Genomic DNA, 23,184 nt, shown 5'->3' with positions numbered 1-23,184 from the left:
TTCTACTGAGAGCCCGTCCCAAATAACACATTTTTGGACTGGGCCTCTGGGCCGGTGTCTTTGCATTGACAACACCTCCGCTCACAAGAGATAGAATCCTGATGTCATCCAGAGAGTACTCAAACACTGACTGCAAAGCTGACAGGATTTATAAATCCTGGGAGAGAAAGCACTTATTTTTCTAACTCCTCAAAACAAAAGAGAAGCAATCAAAGAAAGGGGTCCCTTAGGTGAAATAATTGCCTCATGTCACACCATGTAACCGATCACCCCTCCAAGGCCATGCGGAGGGTATGTTGACATAGGTGGATGCCGACAGAACATATCTCTATCACTCCCTCTCCGGTCAGGCAGACACAGACCGGCTCTGGTCAGGAACCCTTGAACTCCTGTAAACATGCCACCAAGCCCAAGGTGAAATACTTTATCCCTTTTGAGACTTTAACTGCAGGTCCAACGGCGCTCCAGCACTGCCGTACAGCCTCTGAACGGGAGCCAGCTTCCATCTGTCAGGCCCCGAGCAGGCGCGGGACGGACGCTCGTCTCTGCAGCTGCTGCTGGAGACACGCCATCGGTCTTGCCCAGCACAGTCAAGGTAGGAGGATGGAGATTTGGATGCAGGCTCAAGCTACAAAAACTGGACCTTAACGGTGGTCAGCCCTGGAGGCTGCAGAGGAAAGCACGAGAAATTAGAAACTGTCATTTCTAGGGCAAGGGACCCCTCAGAGTTCTTTCTTCCTCGTCTTGAGGGCTTGGCCAGGGAGACAGGAGGGACTGTGCTCCCTGCAGTTTGGCCAACTAAACCCACCATGTCCAGTCTGACTTGCTGTTTGGGCTGAGGCTCCCACACACATGGGGACTGCCTCTGTATCTCCCTTCTCCAATTCCTACGTGCTCTTTCTCTTCTGCACTGCAGATGGTGAGAGGAGAGAAAGAGGTCAGAGGGAGGAAGTTTTAACAAATCTACAGAAGACAAACTATCTCTGTAGATCAAAATACACTGTTTTCAAAACAATACAGGAAGCTGAAAAAGCAGGCCTTTAAATTGTTTATTTCATGACAATTCTGTGATATGCCTAGAAAAATTACGTATAATTTTTAGAATTTTTTTCCCCTTCACTGAAAGTTTCCTTTGGGGAAAATAATTTTAGATTTATGTTTGTGCATAACGGTTTACACTAGGATCAGCAGCAAAAAATGCAAATATAAATGTGATGTGGTATGAGTGTTGTTACTTGGAAAAGAAAACTGAATGAAATATATACCATTTAAATAGCATTAGCCTGCTAGGTAAACAGCACAGGCAACCTCTTAGTTATCTCATAATTGCATCCACTTTACACAGAGCCAAAGGTGGTTAAACAGATGGTGTGATGATGTTACAACTGAGGGAATAAATGTAGCATTTTACTTGCTAATCAGACCATGTTAAAAAGATTTTCTCTGAATCAGTTTGTGGAGATCCTGTCAGTGTTAGTTCTAAGATTTAGCTAATCTTGAGCTATCCCAGTAACACACTGGGAATCTGGCTGGCTGTGCTGCGGTTCACGGTGGGGTTGCACGGGTGTGATGTGATTGACATCAGGTAATTCCAGTACTTCCAGGAACGGTCAATGCTGAAACATGAGGTATGTTTGGGAATGATATTTCTTGGCTCAGTCAAACCTACTGCTCTGTATAAAAACCCTGGCTGTGCTACTGTATATGCAGTCATTTTTAACCACTCATCGAGTATTTACAGTTCATTTTAGGTATACAGAAGCTGTAGTCTGTCTGCACACTGAAAACAGCAGTGGCTGGATTTCATTAAAGTCTTGTGGTGTGGCTATTCAATCTAATATTTCAAATGCATTTCTTTTTAGACCCAAATTTCCCATTTTGACAACTGATTCATTTCACATTTAGAATCTGACTTATTCAATCTATTTGTGTTTCTTTCCATGTGCAAAAGATAATTTGGGGAGGTGAAAAGGGAGAAGAGAGATTTTATTTGGGTGAAGCTGGAAAAGAATATTTTCCGATTCTTACAAATAAAAGAAAACACAAAATTTTCATTTTGAATCAACATCAAATGATTCAAAATTTGTCTCCACAAACTTTTGTTCACTCTCCTGTCTACTTAGCTCTTTTTACAAAACATTCTATGTTTGTTTTCCTTTTCAAATAAATGTGAGTCAGTTTGTAAACTTATAATATAATTTCAAATTAAAAAAATCTAAAAGGATGTTTTAGGCATGTTGAAATCAGACATTTCATTTGCAGCAACTTCAAATTATTCTCCATGTTTCATTTTCTAATCAAAATGGTTTATTGAATTAATCTCATTTTCATTAATATATCAAGTCTTGCTTTTATTAATTCACTGTAAAAATTATTAAAAGAACTTATCTATAGCTATAAACAACAGCCAGAGTCTGTAAGAGTTGAAACTGTTTTTGGCGGGATGCTGTTTAGGTCATGTTTATCTCAGAGCTTGCTATTTTTCATTTTTTTTGAAAAGTTGAAATATTTGGGATTACTCTTTCTTGAAGAGCTACATTCTGTCAGAGCTTTAATTTTACCTTTATTTATGGTTCCTCTGGTTATATAATCAAATATCTTTGAAAGACATCTACCATAAAAACAAGAGTTAACCCTGTGGGAGCTTTTACACATTACACAGTTAGACTAAAAACTATGTAGGATCATTGTCATGCCTCTGTAATCACCAAATTGTTTGAAAACTTCATAAATTCTATCCTGATTAACTCTGACTTTAGTGATATATATTGTCCTTGCTTACACTCTTATCTACAATGGGGCTAAACTGGTGAAAACAAATCTCTATAGTTTGTGTAATCCCAACACTGCAGTTTGTATGACTCCTGAAAGCCCTTAGTCTGCATTTTACTAGGCTTTAGGAATCTGGCCTTAAAATTTTGTCACAAATCTTAGCAATTGGACTATGCTTTCAGTATGGCAGAATCTAAGAAACATGCAGCTATGAATACTCACGTTACAACATAGTATTCTTCAGCTGACTTTTGGAAAGGATATTGAGAATTTTCCCAGAGCTTACTAACTACTTGAACAACAAGGTGGTTATATCAGATAATAATATTCAGGTTAGTTTGTGAAGCAATAATCAGATTATTGAGCAGCTAGAAAGAAAGTTCAAACATCTATGTTTGATTTAGTTATTGCCTCATAAACTAGAAATAGTAAGTAGGTTATTTGTTTCCAAAGCAAAATAGCTTGCATTAAAATGATAAATTTCAGTTCATTTCAACTACAAGCCTAAATAATGCTGTACTTTTAGAAGACAACTTGTGGTGTTCAGCAAGCTGATATCATACTTGTCATAAAGAGGTGACATTACTGTATTTCTAATTAAAATTGCTAAAATATTGGATGTCCTTGTTTGTGCTCCTTCAGCTGCTCTTAGCAGCAGTTAGAAAAACTGGTCTGTAGTAAGTTTCCAGTTCTGACTGTTCTGTAGTGGCTGGTTTCAGAAAGCTCAGACATCCCAAACTGTAAGGTTCATCCTTAGTGCCCACTGGCATCCAAGGTGACAGAGAAGCATTGCGAACATAAAAACCCAGATGAGAAGGCTGTCACTGCCCTAAATATACACTGCCTTTTACTATAAGCAGAGGAAGGGAAGACCCAGAGGAAGTGATTGATCCAAAGTCATGTCAGCAACTACTGAAAAAGTCAGGAGTTTCCTATTTGCCCTATTAAATATTTTAAAAAAAACCCCTGAATAATCTTTGTTATTATTGCTATTCAAAATCATTACTTCTGAACCAGGAGTACCAGATAAATGGAAAGGCCATAGTGTTCATTCTTCCCTTTAGTGCTTTGTAAAGCTCTTTAATCATATTTGACATGTTTAATATTAAGATTGAGATATAATTAAAGAATGAATGTTTGCAATGGAATGCGAATGGATATCAGTAATATTAGAAATGTATGAACTCATGATTCTAAATCAAAATTGAACATTTTCTTCCATTTTGGGGTAGGAAGGTAATGTAGAAATGGAATATATTACCTTTCAATGAGGAAGAAATGGTATTTTCATGTCACTGGTTACTAAACCATTTTTCTGCCTAAATCTGGGCTGTCATATTTCGGTATCTGATGCCATCCTCTTTTCTGTGTCTGCATATGCAACGCCAGAACAAATGAATGCTCTCAGTTTTTCTGCACTCTATTGCCATTGGTGTCTGTGTAATTATCTCTTCTCTTCTGCTAATTTAAACTAGATTTTTATTGCATTACTAAGAACAAGGAATTAAGAAAAAAAGACTGATGAGGTGGACCCAAAGGATATGTTAGTCTGTGACTCTAATTGCAACAAATCAAGAGATAAGAAATAATCCAGGAAAAATATAGTGGGAGAATTAGAGAAAAGAGTGGAATAGATTGAAGAGAAAAATGGATGTTCGTGTCATTTTTGGACAAGAGCATTTCTAAGTGCTTGCAGAGTTCAAGAAAATAGTGTAACTGTGGCAGGATATATCAAAGATGTAGTACTAGTCTTCTGCATAAATAGAAGGCTTTTATCACAAATTTCATGTTTTAGGTTACAATAATATGCATTTGATGAGTGTCAGACAAAGGCACTTGCAGTATTGTTGGTTAGGTTTTCATAGAAATAACATGTATTAGTCAACCTAATTTAAATAGATTAGCATTTCTTAATTTTAGAGGAAATTATCATCTCTTAAATTTGCCTGAGTATTGAGAAAATAGTCTTATACCAGCTGGTGCTTAATCTTTGAAATAACAAAATTGGTAGGAGTATATTTATTTATCTATTTAATTAATTGATTTGCAATGTTTATGACTTTCAACAAATGTATGCTGCTCTCGACAGCTTGTGGGCTCCACCAGCAAATTAATCCATCTGACCTGAAGATACATCCCTACAAACGGAGCGATTCAGGGATAGTGAGCAGAACCTTGACAACACTTTCTTATTCGATTCGCTCAAATACAAGTTATATAAAATGGATAATTCCCCTGAGTTTGCAAGTATTTGATTCTTTTGAGGGCCAGATTCTGCTTTCACTCCTTAAGAAAAAATAGTTATATTGAGCTTAGTGTAAAAAGTTCTCTGAAAGAAAAAATCATATTCACAATTGATAAAATTTATCCTCTTCATTAATACTAATAGAGCAGGTTTGATAAGACCTGAAACTTTGCTTAATTTTAGCACTCAGTGTAAAATATCACTTCAGAATACTTGAGGATATTTATTCTCTTCTGCAGAAATCTGCGTGGATGTGCATCTTGGGTTTTTCCCCTGACGTTTTAAATTTCTGACCGTGGCTTAGCTGCATTCATGGACCAATGGTTTACTAATGAATTGTTACGGCCAGAACAGCAGACTCTGTAATGCTAAGTATCTCCCAAAACTTGTTTCCTGAAGGTGCCGCAGAGAGAGTAGTTGAGAAGGAGGTATGTGAGGACTGTACGACCCCCACGGTGAACATTGAGCCATCAGGTCACGCAGGGACCACCCTGGGACCACAGCTCCTCTCAGAACTACCTCCAAGCCAGGTCTTTCATGAGGCTGGCCATGCTATGCAGCACCAGGTTCTCGGCAGGTTTCCAATCCATGGGACAAGATCATGACAACCCGATGCCCCTGGTCCATAGGGTTGACCCACTAAACCACGGGAGCAGTCCCTGTCCCCTGCCCTCTGCTTGGTGGCTTGACCCATTCCTAGGCAGTACCACCAGCTCAGGTTCATAACTTCAAGGAACCTGGCAGCTTATGAGATTCAGGGATTTTCTTTGTAGAAGGCTTCCTACATCTCCCAGAAAAAAAGGCAGAACAGCTGTGTTAGGTCAAAACAAGGGCCTGCCTACCGAACCCAGTTCTGGTGTCTTACGTGCGTATAAGCCAAACATAACGCCTCCCCTTTGTACTCCTGCCTGCACATGGCAACCAACAGCTGGGGATCTTGCCACTGTTATTTACAAAACCATAATGTGGACACATTTTTGGGGGTCGAAAAACTCACTAGAGGTGACTTATACATGACTTGAACTTTGCAGTCTTATGTTTTTTATGAGTGATTCTCCTTTGCTTATGATTGTCTATATAATGTCCCTTACAAGGAGTATACTTAAAAATCACTGCATTAGTGCCACAAAAACACCTCTCATTTGAGTGTCATGGACTACTCCTGAACACACAAAACTGAAATAAGTGATTCTCTGGTATTCCTCTATGTGCCTCAACAAGGAACAATCCCATTTACATTTTATGCAGTACGAGTTGCAAGGCAAGCACATCCAAGGTCCTGGGCTCTATCAATTCATTTAAATTCTAGCCCAGTGGGTTTTATTGTCCTAAGGTATTTTTCTACTGTTCTGTTAGTCTTCAAGCCAGGCACCATCTGGTTTTGAGCTTTTACAGCAATAAATTGATTACAGTTCATTTGGCCTTCTCTGTTGCTTGGAGACAAATGTCTATAAAACACACCTAGAGGTGTTTTCTTCAGTTATGCCTCCCTTGCCTGGGTCCTCTCTTATCCCTGTTCAAGGAGAGCCAGAAGCAGTCCGTACGACTAAACAATTTAGGATGCTGTTAGGTCATGGTTTCTCCTCTTCAGCACCCTTGGGGCTTGCTCCAGCTTTCCTCTGATCCCATGGGGAGACACAGTAAGATGTCTGAGGGTTCCCCTTGATGCTTTCCTAAGCTTACACAATCATGCAGAATCAACCACAGGATCTCAGGTCCACCTGGCTAGGTAATTTCACTGTCTTTGAAAACCGTTCCCCAGGCCCCAGCGGATTAGGGTGTTTGATATTTGGGACCTTCAACTTGTTTAGGTACGTGCTTGGGCACATGGTCAGAATGAGACAAAGCAGTAATGTGAATTATGCTGAGAAAGGGTTAGGATTATCGCAGAGTCCAGAGAAAAAACTTCAGGCTAATATTATGTTTCACAAGGGGAGTTGCTTGTTTGCTCCAGTGGTCACATTGCTGCATCGTGTTGTGTTCTGGGGCAATATCATCTTACATTTTACATTTGAAATGTGATTTGTTCTATGGTAATAATTTAAATATAAATGTAAAAAAACCAAAGAGCAGGGTCAATATCATATTTACATACTTAAATATGACCAATGTATGTCAGCAATATAAATTAATGTTTTCTTACTTATTTTTTCCAATGCAAAAGTCTCTCCAGCTGCAATTGAAGCTTGCACTCAGAATAATGGCTTGGTTCATTTGTATTTATGCACAAAGTTGTCATCAGTTTAAATGTTGCCTGTTCACATAATAAATAACATTTGTCATCCTCTGGCCTCCCCTTCTTACGAAGATTATGAATATGCGAAACTTAATCTCATCATCTCAGATAACTGGAGTAATTGGCCCTAGTGTGGCTGTATACCTAAGAGATATACAATAAAAATAGATAAGGACCTAGCATGTCTCTTTGCCTTTATGCAAGCCATAGCACAAAAAAACATGCATGATTCGAGCAGTATCCACAGTAAAAGAAAATTATGCCCCGTGTAAGAATTTTGAAAATGTCTTTGAAATTTATTGCTAACATAGCAGATATGAACATATATATTATGAAACACAGACAAATATTAATGTTTCAAATTTATGGAAAGATAAAGTATACAATCTGAAGCTCTTTGTGCTCTGGGAGAGTTCAAGACAGCTTCAAAACATGTCCAGACAATCCATTAAGTACTTTAAAAAACCCATTTTTTCCTGATGTGCAGTGTGGATTTTTAGCATCAGTGAAGGACCTTGAGATGAATTTTTAAAATAGCACAATAATAGAGAATTGCATTTCATTCTGCAGTTTCACCATCATTTATTGTTCCGAAAAGAGTTAAGAAAATATATTGGTGCTCACTTTATAGTGCTGACTACATGACTGATAGGGCACTACTTTGGGAGTGTATGAAAGGGTTTATGAACCACACAGCTAAGAAGTTAAATCGCGCTCATTCCGTGTACGTGGACACAAGCGCAGCTACTCTCTGCCTTCAAGAGCGAGGTCCATATGCCATAGCAAAGGGCAGCAATCAAAATAGCACAAATGTCTTTCATCAGTCCATTAGCTAAGTTAGTGTTTCTCAGCAGTGATGGACTGTTCTGATAAACGCTTTATGAAGCCTCTGCCTCCCTGGTGAGTTGAACTCTTTCACCCGAAGCTGGCATCTTCATTTCTTTGCTCACAGCCAAAAGGGCTGCCTCTAAGATGGGGGAGTCCACCAGCATGAACTGATATGCAGGCCTAAGCCCCAGGTCTTATTCTGCCTTATTTCTTGTACCTGTTTCTACGGAGTACTGTGACAGTGCTAACCACAGCTTGACTTTCAAATGTTCTCTACTGAGATTTTAGAGGCTGTAAAATTTCCAGCCAGGAGGAAAACAAAATTTTTGTGCTTAATCTGAGTCACAGTAGTGACTGTCTTGTGGGCAGCTCTCCTGTGGATCCTGCATTGAGCCAGACCCCCGCATGCATCGCACAGCAGCCACCACATCACTCATGGCAGCAAGGCAATCACCTGCATCTCCAAAGGAATCTTCAAGTCACTGCCCCACACACGACAACAAATTTCGTCTTCCAATGTTATATGCAATTAATCTGTGCTTGCAGACAGTTCTGTGTGCAAAAAATTACTTTGCTGATCTCTGTAGTATTTCATATCTTTGAGACTCATCAACTGTTTACGGCACAAAGCTACTCTGTGCACCGGGTAGGTTATGCTGAGAAGACAGTGATAGAGGCCATCATCATTTTCTCCAGTGTTTGTCTTATTGTCTGTGGTCATTTAAATTGCTACCCAAGAAGACTATTCTGCAATATTGTTGTCATCAAGATGATAGAAAGGAGGAATGTCAAGCTGTGTGTTGTAATATATTCATAAAATCCTAGAGATGCCATTGCTTAGTAGTATGCCAAGTTTTTTACCCTGCTATCAGCTTGAAAATGCATTTCTTCCACTAACACAGAAAAAAAATAATTTGTCAGGATTCAAATATTTTGCCATGTAGCAGGATTAAAATCAAAGGATTGACAAGTTTGAGTTTAAATAACAGATTGTGGCAGTCATTTTTATTGATTGCAAGAACACTTCAGGATCCCTCTTTTAATTAGCACTGCAGTTGTTCCACTGCCTTGAGAACTGTTATGGCGATATTTATGGCTGCAACTGAATAGAAAGCATTTGTAGTGGAGAAATGCACACATGGCAGCTGATTTTGCGCTACTTCTATTACATTAATAAAAGTACCACTCAAACATCTGCAAACTCTTATGTGAAAAATGTGCTCATGTGTCAAAAACCCCAGTCATCGGGAGGGTGCAGTCTGATGTCACTGATACAGCAGCACGTTGTCTCTGAAGTTGTCTCAAAATGGTTTTAGAAAAAAATACAAGTCTTTTCTCTTGTGCATGCTCAAGGAAAAAAAAAACAAACAAACAAACAAAAAAAACCAAACCAAAAACAACGCAACAAAAGAAAGCAAAAAATGACCAATGAAAACTTTTTATCATGCCTCATAATCAACAATGCTACTTTGGTAATTGCAACAGCAGTATAATTAGCATACACAGGCTGACTTTTCTTCTAAATCTTGGATAATTGGAAAAAAGTTTTAAATTTTTGAATTTAAACTTTAATTTACTTCACCTTTGAAGTTGAAGTACTTTTTATTTTTAATTTAGATATATCTTGAAATTCCCTCTTCTGGTTTCACTGGGAGCTAGTATTATGCATGGTTTCAGAAATATAGTTAGTGTATACTCAGATACGAACTCATTTGGATATTACAAGGCCAGAATTCTGCTTCATCATAAAGATAGTGAAGTTTGGACAAGATTTGTGTTTTAGATGTTAATGGGCTGTAGCTGCTCAGTTTAACAGAATTATTGTGTGAAGATGAGATATATGTATATAGTAAAAACTATTCATTTGAAAGCCTTTGTCAGCTGAATCCTGTATGACCTGTAATGGAGAATGATGCAGATTAAGTTCAAAGTGGAGGCCTGGAGGGCCAGTCTCTGAGTCCTGACAAGGCTGAGGTGATTCTAGATCAAATAACTGCAAATATGCAAGCCCACGCTGCAAATATGCATATGGTTAACATTTTCTAAAGAATCTTCACAGGTAAATCACCTTCCTTTTTAGCATTTCCATCTAGTTATATGTAGAATAAGAACTTTTTTTGTCCCCCACTCCAGTAAAATGTACTCTCACTGAAGCAGTACGTTCATACAGACAAGATGAACTGATTTTATATCAACTTTATATGTGAATGGCCTAGAAATAGTCTGATACATTTGGTCTATGATATCTTTGATCTCTATAACACTATTACTTTCTACTTGCTTTTTGCATTCAAATCTATGCATCTTTTGGATCTCACAGGATGAGCTTTTTCTTTTGTCACAATACCTTTTTAATCACCAATAAGGCAATGGATATTTTTTCTGTCTTTAAATTAATCATTGGTGTAAGCAGAAGAGTAATGTGAATAAAAGCATAAATGTTACCAGTGCTGTAAACTGTGGAAACAATGCTGTAAACAGGAGGAAAATGTTATTAAGGAAATACGAACTTATTAATTCATATTTTATATTCAGTTATAACTATAAATAATATCAATTCATTTCTATAAAAATCATAACATTAAATGTTCAGTATATGAGTAGTGCATATTATATATATTACATGTTATACAGAAGTTACATAGCAATATAATTAACAATATAATGAAATTACTATATTAGTTAGCACTTAGTACATATTAGTGTTACCCAGCTGTTTTAGATAAGAGATTGCATGTAAGGGTCCAGCTCTCTTATTTCTTTATAATATTATTTTCTCTGAATTTATTACTCTGAATTGTAAAAGTTAAGAAACAGCAGAAATACCAAAATAAGGTCTGTCTGTTTCACCTCTAGGTTGACTGATGTTTGTAGTATAGTGACACAGAATGGGATTTGGCAAAGCACAAGCACCATTGTTATTCAGCTGAATAAGTCACTTAGATGCTCAGAAGAAGCCACTTGAACCTTCTCCTTAGTCCTCCAGAAAAGGTACTTCTGTGTTGTGAATGGAAAGTGCAGAGTAGACAAGATAATGTTAGAATACTAATTTTTGTTCCCCTCAGTCATAGTGTGACTTTGTCTTGCCTATTGCACGCAATCTGAACCTTGTATCCACAACAAAATGAGTTCTTTTATCTTGGATTTCTCTCTGATGCTTGTTCCCATAGGATCAGAGTAGCCTACAAACACAGGTGAGCTGGCCATCTCAGCTCCCTGACATGGCATTTTGTAAACTTCATAAGTATGTACCCCAGTATTTAAAGAAGCAACATCTAAACTGCCTGCTTCATTACCTGTGTACTTCACTGCAGTTGCTCAAAACCTGTGCTATAGCTACCAGTCTCTCGCAGCATCTGCTGGCTTCAGCTGTACTGACTTGTCAGCATCTATGAAGTCAGACTCTGGCTGTCTCGGGCTGGGGACCCAGAGAACAGGGAACATACCATTAGCGGTACAGTGCAGTTGTTTTCTTAGTATAAAATGAAAATCCACAAAGTTGCAGTCTGGAATCAGCTTGCACCACAGTCTGTACTAATCCTCACTTTACTAAGTTTATAGCTATCTGTTTAAATTCTTATTGTTAACCTCACCCTTTGAAATAATGCATGTGGTTCTTTCTTTTATATATACATGAGCTTCATAGTGAAAATAGTAGTGCAATCCCTTCCAAGGGACAGGGTGTGCCGGTCAAGTTGAATTCTTTACATATGTGCCTTAGTAAAAGTCAGTATGTCAGTCTTCTCACGTGTAACTCCGACTCCCAGAAAACTCCAGGGAGCTGCTGTGACTGACATCTATTTACTTATGTGAACAGAAGTCAACACACATATTTTAATAAATATTTTTTCCTGCACTAAACCAACATGAAGAGTCAGAGTATTTGCATTTTCTATTACAGGAATCATTAGATCGCATCTAGGCTGTGGTACACATCACTTCCTCAGAAAATGCATTTGATTATAAAAAATTATAAATGCTTCATTATAAATGAAACTTTTCTCATGGTACAGGTCTGACAAATAAAGAACTCTGTTTCACATCCTTTCTCCTTTGAAGGTTCATTAAATGATCCTTTGAATTTTTCACCTTTGATAATGGGAGTATTTTAGGGCTTTCTCATGGTTTTTATTTTTGTTTTTACTTGAGTAGATATTTTTAGATTAATATTATGTCTACCCTTATGTTGTTGTTTTTTCTGCTAGCCTGAAAACTTCTAGAACCTGTGTTTCTGATAACAGTCAACTACCAGTTATCTGGATTGCAGATAATTTATGTGACATATGGAAAGACTGCTGAGGTACAGCATGAGAACAGTTCCACTGTCTCTTGGATCAGTTCATCTCCAGGATCAGTGTCATCATTGTCACGCAGCAAAAAAATAGAACCTAAAAGCCCTGGGAGATGCAATCTGGTTTCCAGCTAGTCCAATCAGGTGAAGTGCCTCCTGATTTCCTTTTGAAGACCAGGACTGCTGGGGTATATAGTGTAGAAATACACCTCACCTCATGCCTCTCTGAGTCCCAGAAGCCTGTTAGGTTCAATGCAACCCCATGTGAACACCTAGACCTATCTGGGCTTAGAACTGTGTTGAGTCCAGCAACAAGCTAGGAGAACAGTGCAAGTGCACTTCATTGGATGGCAGATCAGGTATGCCACAGCTGATGCCGAACCTGATCCCAAGGTACAGGGCTGGCTCCTGCCATGAACATCAGTTTTCACGTCTTTTTTATTCTGGAGACTCATGCTGTGCTAGTTACTGTACCTGAGTCTTAGCACTTTCAGGCTCCTAGGAGGAAGTGCTGCCATAAATTCAGCCCCTGATTCCATGCTGGGTCTTGCATTTGCAGTGTGTTGTTGACCATCCAGGTACCAGGGACAATTCTGGAGTGCATTGTAGTTACTCTGTCCAAGGCAGACAAGGTCAAGCCAAACTGTCATTAAACTAAAGCTAATAAAGTCCATTTGTTTCCTGGTGGGAACACTGGTGGTGTTTTGTGGCACGTTGTCTTTGAGCAGCTATACATCCTTCATGCAGAGCATTCCCGCATGGCTTTATCTTTGATCTGTAGACTACCCTATAGAAGGTGTGGCTACATAATCTGAATTTAAGTGCCTAATTTAGGTGCTAAGAATCACCACCCAAAGATGCCTACATTCCACTACAGGCCAGAATTTAGGCTCTTGAATGTAAGTGTTTTCGTCACACAATTAAAGTACCTGAAAGTAGATGGTATATTTGTCTAGCAGAATGGGCTTCAAATCACACTATGCCCTTGTATTCTATTACCCGGAAAATTACATCAGAAATAACTATCTGAAAGTCTGTGTTAGAAAAAGAATGGAATATTGAAAGAAAATTTCAGCTCATTGTTCTCCTTGCTGAAACTGTTCTTCTAGTTCAAAGTAAGCAGATGTAGAAATACTTTATAGCCACCAAAGTACTCAATGCAGGCAGGGACCTGTCTGAGTGAAGAGTCCTCTCTTGGCATCTGTTTAAAAAAGAGGGGAAGTGAACAGCTGCACGAGACATCAGTTACTTACCAGATGTGCAATAACTTAGGATACTTTTAGTAGAGAAAAAAACAAAGTATGAAGTTGAAGTGATCGTAGGACTGCGAATGAAGTCTGGAGACTTAATGAAGCTAAATATTTGACAAATATTCACATAACCAAATGTTACCCTGACTGCAGCTACAGCTGGCAATGGTAGGGTGAAAGAGCTTGAGATAAGAAAAAGCCATGGTCACTACTGTCCATTTTTGAAGTAAAGGGTAAGTTTGTGTTGTCTCTAAGAGTGAAGCACTGAAGTAGTCTCCCAGGGGGCCTAGAAGAGCTCACATGTTGAAGATCAACAGCAGCTGGGGAAGTGCTGTGGTAATGATGACAGACGTGGGTAGCAAGGCAGCAAGAGCAGTGGTAGAGGTGAAAAGCAGCAGTGCAGATAAAAACCTGCCTTTTACCCAGGAATACATTCTCTGGAGTGCCACGTACTTCAGAGACTGACTTTTTCAAATACTTCTTAGCTGGGATAAGGAGGTTAGCCTACATTTGTACTGCTGCCCTGGGTCCGTGAGGAGGTTAGTAATCTTGCCTGCTGCTAATACTATGTAGATTTGTTTTTTATCTCTTACCATTTTATTGTTTTATTGTGTTTCTTTATCCTTTTATTAGGTACGTTTGTTCAAACCACTGTGACCGGTGCAGGTACTCCTCACTCTTGCATCTTATTTCCCAAGTTTCTGAGAGGGAGTCTTAAAGCACAGTTTCTTAAGCTTTCAGAAGGCACTGGTAGAGCTTTTACTGTCTTCTTATAAGTGTCAATGAACATAGTCAGTTTATGACTGTTACTGCCTACGCAGTCATAAAACTTCCAATTCATCTTTATCTTCCATTACAAGACCTAGAGTCGAGTTCAACACCTTCTGTGCTGGATTTTTTTATTGAGCTTCTCATCTACCAAAACCCCCAATCCAGTCTCCACCCAACCTGTGTTTGTGCTTGGGATTGCCCTGAGCCAGGTGCTAGACTTTGCACTTGACCTTGTTGAACTTTATGAGGTTCATACAGGCCCACTTTTCCAGCCTATCCATGTCCCTCTGGATGGCATGCCTTCCCTCCAGCATGTCCACTGCACCACACAGCTTGCTGCTGTTGGTAAACTTGCCAGGGGGGCCTCTCGGTCCCACTGTTCATGTTGCCAACAAAAATGTTAAGAAGCATAAGTCCCAGTACTGACCTGTGAGGAACGCCACTCATGACTGGTTACCACCTGGACATCGAGCCATTCACTGCAACCCTTCGAGTGTGACCATCCAGACAATTCCTTATCCACTGAGTGTCCATCCATCCAATCTGCCTCTCTCCAATTCAGAGACAAGGATGTTGTGCGGGACAGTGTCAAATGCTTTGACAAGTCCAGGTAGATTACATCAATTGCTCTTCCCTTATCTACAACAGCTGTAACGCTGTTGTAGAAGACCACCAAATTTTTCAGGCATGATTTGCCTTTAGTGAAGCTAAGTTGGCTGTCACCAATCACCTCATTTTCCATGTGCTTGAGCAGAGTTTACAGGAGGATCTGCTCCATGAACTTTCGATGCACAGAGGTGAGACTGACTAGCCTGTAGTTCTGTAGGTCTTCCTTTTTTTCCCTTTTTAAATATGGGCATTATGTTCCCCCTTTTCCAGTCAGTGGGAACTTCACCAGACTGCCACAGCTTCTGAAATATGATGGATAGTGGCTTAGCAACTGCATCCACCAGTTCCCTCGGGACCCGTGGATGTACCTCATTATGTACACGGATTTGTGAACCTTCAGATTCCTTAGATGGTCTTGAACCTGATCTTCTCCTACAGTGGGCAGTTCTTCATTCTCACTGTTTCTACAGCTCCCCATCCTTCTACAACTTGGATGGTGTGGCTAGAACACTTGCTGGTGAAGACTGAGGCAAAAAAGTCGTGGAGTACTTCAGTCTTCTCCATATTCTGGGCAACTAGGTCTCCTGTTTCCTTCCAGAGAGGGCTCGTATTTTCTCTAGTCTCCCTTTTATCACTGATATACCTATAGAAGCCTTTCTTGTCTTTGATGTCCCTGGCCAGGTTTAACTCTATCTGGGCTTTAGCTTTCCTAACCTGATCTCTGGCTACTCAGACAATTTCTCTGTATTCCTCCGTAGCTACCCATCCTTGCTTCCACCCTCTGTAAGCTTCCTTTTTGAGTCTGAATTTCTCCAGAGCTCCTTGTTCATCCATGCAGGCATCCTGGTGTTTTTGCCTGACTTCCTCTTTGTTGGGGTGCATTTCTCCTGAGCTTGGAGGAGGCTTTATCCCATGGCTCTCTACCAAACAGAACCCTGCGGAGGCCAATGTCTGTTCTCCTGAAGTCCAGGGTAGTGAGTTTGCTGTGCACCTTGCTCACAGACCTAAGGATATTAAACTCTACCATTTTATGGTCACTTCAGCCAGGGCTGCCCTTAAGCTTCACATTCTCCACCAGCCCCTCCTTCTTGGTGAGAAGAAGGTCTAGCAGAGCACATCTCCTCATTGGCTCCTCTATCACTTGGTGAAGGAAGTTATCATCAACACATGCCAGGAAACTGCTGGTTTGCCTATGCCCTGCTGTGTTGTCCCTCCAACAGATATAGAGGTTGTTTGAGGATGTGGGCTTCTGAAGGTGAAGCTACACCTGTCGAGGGTCTTATCTGATCAGTCTTCCTGGTTGGGTGGTCTGTAACAGACCCCCACTGTAATGTTGCCTGTCCCTCCTCTCACTTTGAACCTGACCCATAAGTTCTCTGTGTGCGAGTCTAAGAAAAAAGGCTCACTGCCTGTTGTCCCTTAAGTGAGGAGCAGCTCCTGTTATTGCAAGGCTGTGTTTTTTTTGTGGGGCTGGAAGCGTATTCTAAAATTGAACTTAGGAGTACCAGAAACACAGAGTCTGAGAAGATATTTGGAGCTGTAGATGTAGGGATTTTGAAGAATGGTTAGGTTTCATGAATGTGGGAGGGAGCTGGAGGCAGTGGGACCAAACCCAAGAAATGTGGGAAGTCTAGAAGTTATGGTGTTCAAAGGGGAAGACACGTGGATGGGTAAGAGCACCAAGAAAGGAATGAGCAGTGACAATTATTGATATAAGTTGCAAGCTAGCTGGAGCATGCATATTTGGAACAAGAAACAGCAGAAGGGTGCATGGTTACATTGAGGCTAGGATGGAATGATGAAAGAATGACACAGGAATAAGGGTTTTCTCTTACCAGCCCTTTTACTGTCAAGAAGTACTAACGGGATAAATTTATTTTTTTTCCTCTCACTAGCAAGATAGCAAGGCTAATGTGCCCACTGACCTTCCTCTGTGAAAAACTTGGCCCCTTTCAAATTTGTATTAAGGATCACATTCAAGTAGAATTTCTCTAGCAACTGGCTGCAAGCAGACTGCTTAGCAGACTTCCCCCCCACACACACAATATATGAAGGTCCTTTGTCAGAAAGTTATGAGACTACTGCAGTGGTCAATTTCTGAAAATTAATTTCACTGACTTGCAAGACTAGGCATTCAAAATTATAGAAGCTTCAATTCACAGTATCGGTCTAAATTTTTTCCCCTGCAGTTTCAATACACATGACATCTGAGTCTGACTTGGAATGAACTTTTAACTTCTCCAGAGTGTGGTTTGGTTTTTTGAGTTGTTTTTTCTTGTTGTTGTTTAGGGTTGGGCTTTTTTTTTCTGTCAAAGCCCTCGGGATTGATGTCTTAAAATAAACTAAACAATCTCTGTAATGTTTTTAACCAAGTATAGAGACTTTTCAAGTATGTGCCATCCAATAAAATCCCAAATGCCAAACATTGCAACAGTCAGTCAAGTGCTTTCTCTTGCATACAACTTCTGTCTCTTCCAGCTGAGAACTTAAGGGTTTACTTACTGAATTTATTGAATTAAAGGTAATTTTATTTTGTGGTCTGAACTTTACTGTTCATCTGAGCAGCAGTATTCAACATGGGGACTTGTAAAGGAGAAGTGTTAATATACCGCTGTACTTTTGATTGACGGTATTTGCAACAGGAAATGCCTAGAATCTCTGACAACTGTCCAAAACAACTGTTTGCCCCATCTTGATCTGAAGATTAGAAATAAATCAGCTTTTCTCTCTCTTTTCAGTTAGGAAAGATTACTATGGTCCAGTCACGAGACTGATTACTGGAAATTACTACAGGAATAGCTTTCCACAGTGGTGTGGCACTGTGAGGTTGGTGTCCCTGTGCAGGTCCTCAGGCTGCAGCCAGGATCATCTGCCTTGTTGCCTCTTTCTCTCAGAATCTTGAAAATGACTGTCGTATTCAAAAATGGTTAATGGCCTAGTTTCAGTTTACAGTGGAGTACAATTTGAATGGCAAATATTTTGTCTTATTGATGGTAAATGTTAAGCAATCAGTTTTCAGGGTGTGTTAAGTGTTGCCTGTGACTTTAACCTATATCCTCTGTTGTTGTTTTAGGGTAAGCTTGTCTCTACAAATTTTGTATGTATATTTATTTGTCCAGTTCCAGTTTGTCATTGATTTATACCAATAGTGCAGTGGGAGTAAATGTCCCTCGTTGCCAAGTGCTTCTTGTTTGCTTGGACCCCAACCAATTGTGAAAGAAAACAACCCAGCAAAATCACAATCCTCCCTTCTCATCTTTTCTCGAATGATGCACTGATTGTCCCTCTAACTTCTTTTGGAATGAGCTTCACCCTTTTGGCTTTTCACCAATACACGCGAGGGCAAAGTCTTTCTGCAGAGTACAAAAAGTGTCAGCTGCCTCTTGAAAACAATTTTTTTTCTTTTCTTCCCTGAAAGAGAAGGTGGAAATGCTAATAGGAAAAATTACCTAACACCTTCAGTAATATATTGGGCTGCAAAATACTCATGCCCAATTCCCTGAATCACTAACTACTTCCTCAGCAGTTTTCAGTGAGAAATTCAGGACAGGATCTAACTCACGTTTAGATGTTCTGGTTTCTGTACTTATCAAGGGCATCTCCACGGGCACTGGGGATAGACAAACCTGTCCAGAGGGTAAACCTTTTTAAGGGTCATCCTCTGGAGGCCTCAATTCCCATCTACAAACTGGGATAAAGCACTTTGCTACATCGGAAATGTATTCTGAGGATAAATGCATCGAAGAATGTAAGGCATTTGCACTTTGACACTGCAGCTGTGTCAGTGCTGGAGACAGACCACGTTACGGAGGCTTCGCAACAAAAATGGTCAGTAAACTTACTGTGTCAGGGTAACTGTGTGATAGGAAATGGAGTTTGGCTTGGCCTGTGCTTCTGAAATTTCCCTCGGCATTTGTGATGACTGAAGATACAGGGGCTGTGAGGGCAGTAATTACTTCCTTCAGACGGAGAAGAACTGAGAGCACACTTGTGCCCAGAGATGAGCAGAGCTGTGAAAGGGAGATGAACACTAAAAGGGAAAATGAATGGTGGTGCCAACTGATCATAGGCACTAATGAGGGTTTACAGCAATAAGTAAGCTGAGCAGAAAGCAAGCATTACTGTAGAGCAAACAACTCTTCACTACAAAGACAAGTACATCCCTGTGTAACTGCCTCACTCTCAAGGGAATCTGGAGGGAATGTAGTCTTTGAAGATTGCCTATGAAATAAGTGCTCAAAGCTCACAGGCTGACTTAATCAAAGCAACTCGCCCATTAAGACCTCCTCCACATCCCAAGTGCTTTGTACCTCACATCATCTCTCCTCTCTGGACACAGAAAAGAAGGCTTTTCTCTATAATTTTCTTAGTGATGAGTGACCAAAACTACCATCAGAAATCCATTTATGCCTCACTTTTATGCTAGTGCAGGCTTTTTTTGGTGGGTCATGGGTTTTGTTTTGTTTGCTTGTTTGTTTTACTTCAAGCTAATAATAGGATCTGTGTTAGGGACCCTTGTGCTCTCTTCCATTGCCCATTCTGCTTCACTTCTTGAAACTTAGTCCAGGGTTTCTCATCACTATGGAGAGATTTAGAGACTGGTTAGGGAGGATGGAAATCTCTTCTGCACTGGCAGAGCAATGGCGCTTGGAATAGCAGCATCCTACAGCGAAACCCCATACTTCTAGAGCTCAGATGCTACTGAAATACAACTGGCCAGAGCCAAATGCTGTTAGTAATGTGGGGTGTGAGTGCAATAGGGCACACCTCCTGGGTTACCTAACCCTTGGGAAAGGATGAAGGGCAAACTGAATCACCTGAGCTCATAGAGATAAATCCAAAGATGATGTTTGTTAAGGTTAAACATTGCACCCCTTCTGAGGCCTTCTGCTTCGCCAGGGGAAATCACTGTATTCACTGTTCCTTCTCAGTATCGGTCAGAGATGCTGAAGGACCATTGTGTGGAATAGCTTGTGATCAAGAAAAAAAGGGAGATCATCAACAAGTGGCTAGTTGGAGGGACAGGGCCCTCATTTAAATGACCTTGAGGTGCCTTGGTCACAAGACAGAATCTGGCAGAGATGCACTCATTCTACTCTCAGGCTCTGCCCAGACTGTAATCAGAGGTCATGCCACAAACCCTGCTGACCTGGGAGCTCTGCTGATAGTTATCACTCCAGCAAACAGTACACTTGCCAGCCCAATGGATTAAGTATTTCTGGGGTGAAGTTGCAACACACAAGACTCATTAACTTATTGTGAAATAAGCAGAATGTTATGGAATAGCAGAGACTATCAGAAAAGGATACACAGGACTAACATCCCCTTTGTCCCTGCAGGCAGGATTATCAGGTCATGGCATAACTTTAGCAAGTCTTGCTGCTTCCAAGTACCTACACTTGTAGGTACTTGACTGCTCTAAGCGCCTTGTTTTCTAAGCAGTTTTGAGCCCCTTGAGCCCTAGCTGCAGAGACAATTTTTGGTGGTTATGAAATAGAGTAAGGAAAAGAATGGGTACTGTGATGGTTACAGCAGCACTTCATTTCTGCTCTTCCAAGCTGAATTTCACATCCAATGCAAATTTCTTGGGGACTGCCTTTGAAGGAGAAGGGGGGAGCTCATCCTTCTCAAGGATGAAGATTTGGTTTAAAAAATGATAATGAAGACTATACATTGATAGATGGAAGTCAGCTGTTGTACACTCTAAACTGCCTATAAATGGCCAGGACACTGAAAAATAAACAGCTAGCATGCAGAAAAAAGGGAAACATTACTCTTCTCAAAGCATTATAAAATGTGTTAGGCTAATTATGGGAACTTGGAGGAATTTTTTTTTTTTTAAATTATAAGGAAATTTAAGAGGCAGTTTAGGGATGGGGAGAAGAATAGCTGGATACTTTAAAAGGAAGTTGAAAAGCAGTAAGAGATAAATCAGCATAGCAAAGGAAACTTCCAAGTCTAATGTCCGGAGGGCCTTCCACCATATCTGCAGATACCTAAGTATTTGGTGGAGAGGAGAAGAGGTAGTAACCATGAATTGAACTGGCAGCATTCAGAGGCAGAAGGAACAAAAGCCTGCTCTAGAGAAGATAAATGACACCTTAATATTAAAAATGGAAAGAAATATAATGTACTTTGGAGTGTAGTGATGCAACACTTACAGGACAAAGGATGAGTGGGACATGTCTGAATGCTTCAAAGAGTCTAGGAAATATGGAGGAAAAGTTATCATCCTTATTGAGAGGAAATTGACCCTCTTCTCTTTGAGCTACATGAAGATGATCCAGGCTATTATGGCAGGAGAAAGGACTAATTGATTCAATGCATCTACTCTACTGCTATCAGTAAGAATCAAGTCATTCTCATCTGTTGTGATCAAATGTAATTAGGTAAAAAATGAGTAAGTGAGTATACTTCAGGTTTAGCCTGCTTGCATTGGATTTTGATTTAGACTTTGTTTTGCAGTTTTATCAGCTTCACATGCCTTGAAAGAGGCCATTTCAGTTTGTGACCCAGGATGCTCTGCAGCTGTTTATCATTCCCATTTTAGCAAAAAAACAAGGTCTATGAATAAAACAGCAGGAGAAAACAAGCAGCAAAACTGTAACTAATAGCATTCACTAGCTCATTCTGCTATTAATGAAAGCACAGTTTAACATCAATATTTGGTTTTTGTTTAGTTTAATGACAAATGTTCCCCGTAGACTCAACTTTTACTTTTGAAACAATAATTGTGGTCTTCATTTTGCTGGAAAAACGAGTGTGATGATTACCACCCAATGGGGACAGATGGGGATTAGACTCTACTATATACAATATTGTGTATATTTGTAAACTAGCTCTTCTGTTTGGATAATTCATGACCAAACTGACTTGGAGACTTGATAGATATTGCGCAAATGAGACTGGCACAAAAGGTTTTGTTTCCTTTCCCTCTTGTCCCATTGCCCTGGGATTTGAGAGCTCGCCACAGTTTCAGCCCTGCTTTGATTATGAGACATTGAGTTCATCCTTGGAGTTGGTGTTCTCGGACCAGATCCAGTAGGTTGCAGAAAGGGAACTCAAATGTTGGCAGGCAAGGACCCCTGTAATTATTTAACTCATTAAGCAAATGTCTCAGTTCTCAGTGTAATACAGTCTGTGGAAGTGGCCCTTCTGCTTGAATTCAAGTGCTGCATTTCTTGCTGCAGCTGATGTGGATAGCAAAGTTCTCATGAGTATGTAAATGGTCAGGCCCTGTGGTGTGGTAGATAAAAAGCAGCAAATATTTTGAGCCTTGCAGATAAAAAGCAGCAAATATTTTAAACAGCAGAGTTCAGAGAAGTATCCATCTCCTAGCATTAAGAATTCACAGATTATTTCTTTTAATGATCTAAATGAAAAAATCAATTCAGAATAGCATTAAAGCTTTGTTTCTGAGAGATATTTTCACTGCCTCCTTTCCTCTGACATGTTTATTCAAATGGATCTTTCCACCATATATCTACAAAAAACTTGCACAAAAATAAATAAATCACGAGAGTGGGGAAAGGAAGATAGTCCCTCCCACCATGCAATAGGGAAGGAGTTAACTGACTTCTGATAACAGAAAAGCCCATGAGTCCAAGGTACTGCAATCATGGGTGCAGAGGCAAATAATCAAATCAGTGACCAGATAAGAGACTCTTTCTCCTGCAAATGTTTGAAATTTATAGTTCAATTACAAGGGTGGGCTGGCAATGATCATAGGGAGCCTCAGCCTCTCTGAAAATATTAAGCTGAACTGAAGCAGAGCTGTGCGGCTGGAAGTAGGGAAGGAGAGAGGTGGGATCTGAGAGGGCTGGCAAAGGTTTGGAGAGAATATTAATATACACAAGTGTTAACATTTTCCTTTTATATGGAACAGACTCCAGAAAAGGAGGCTTGATGTAGGATAGAGCAGCTGAAAGGGGAAATTGAGACAATGAGGACAGCTGCTCTATTTTTAATTCCAGCCGTGTACTTCTGAACTGTGATCTCCAAAAGCTGTGTCTGGGTGGGGGGCTGGGGGGTTGTGGGTGGAGATCACCAGCTGGGAGGAAAACTCTCAGAAGTTTATACAAGGCACCATTTAAAACCTGAGTGCATTGGCTCAAAGCAAGCTTTCGGTTGGGTTATATAGACAGAAAACTGGTAGATGTTTGGATAGAGTGTAATAAACCCC

At 40.1% G+C, this 23,184-nt stretch overlaps 1 protein-coding gene across 3 annotated transcripts in view; it reads left to right on the top strand.

The window, feature by feature from the left end:
- The first annotated feature begins 465 nt into the window (after positions 1-465).
- The window catches only part of GHR (growth hormone receptor), a 166,241-nt gene continuing 143,522 nt past the window's right edge, over positions 466-23,184 (top strand). For 2 of the 3 annotated variants that reach the window (XM_014965066.1, XM_014965063.1), the window contains exon 1: positions 466-595. The gene's annotated coding sequence lies outside the window, so the exon portion shown is untranslated. The remainder of the gene's footprint in view (positions 596-23,184) is intronic. The other variant, XM_014965064.1, reaches the window with a different exon arrangement.

The sequence above is a fragment of the Calidris pugnax genome, unplaced genomic scaffold (genome assembly GCF_001431845.1).
Source record: "Calidris pugnax isolate Ruff unplaced genomic scaffold, ASM143184v1 scaffold273, whole genome shotgun sequence".
Lineage (NCBI taxonomy): Eukaryota > Metazoa > Chordata > Aves > Charadriiformes > Scolopacidae > Calidris > Calidris pugnax.
Note: the sequence above shows the minus strand (reverse complement) of the source record. Positions and strands in the feature narration are given on the sequence as shown.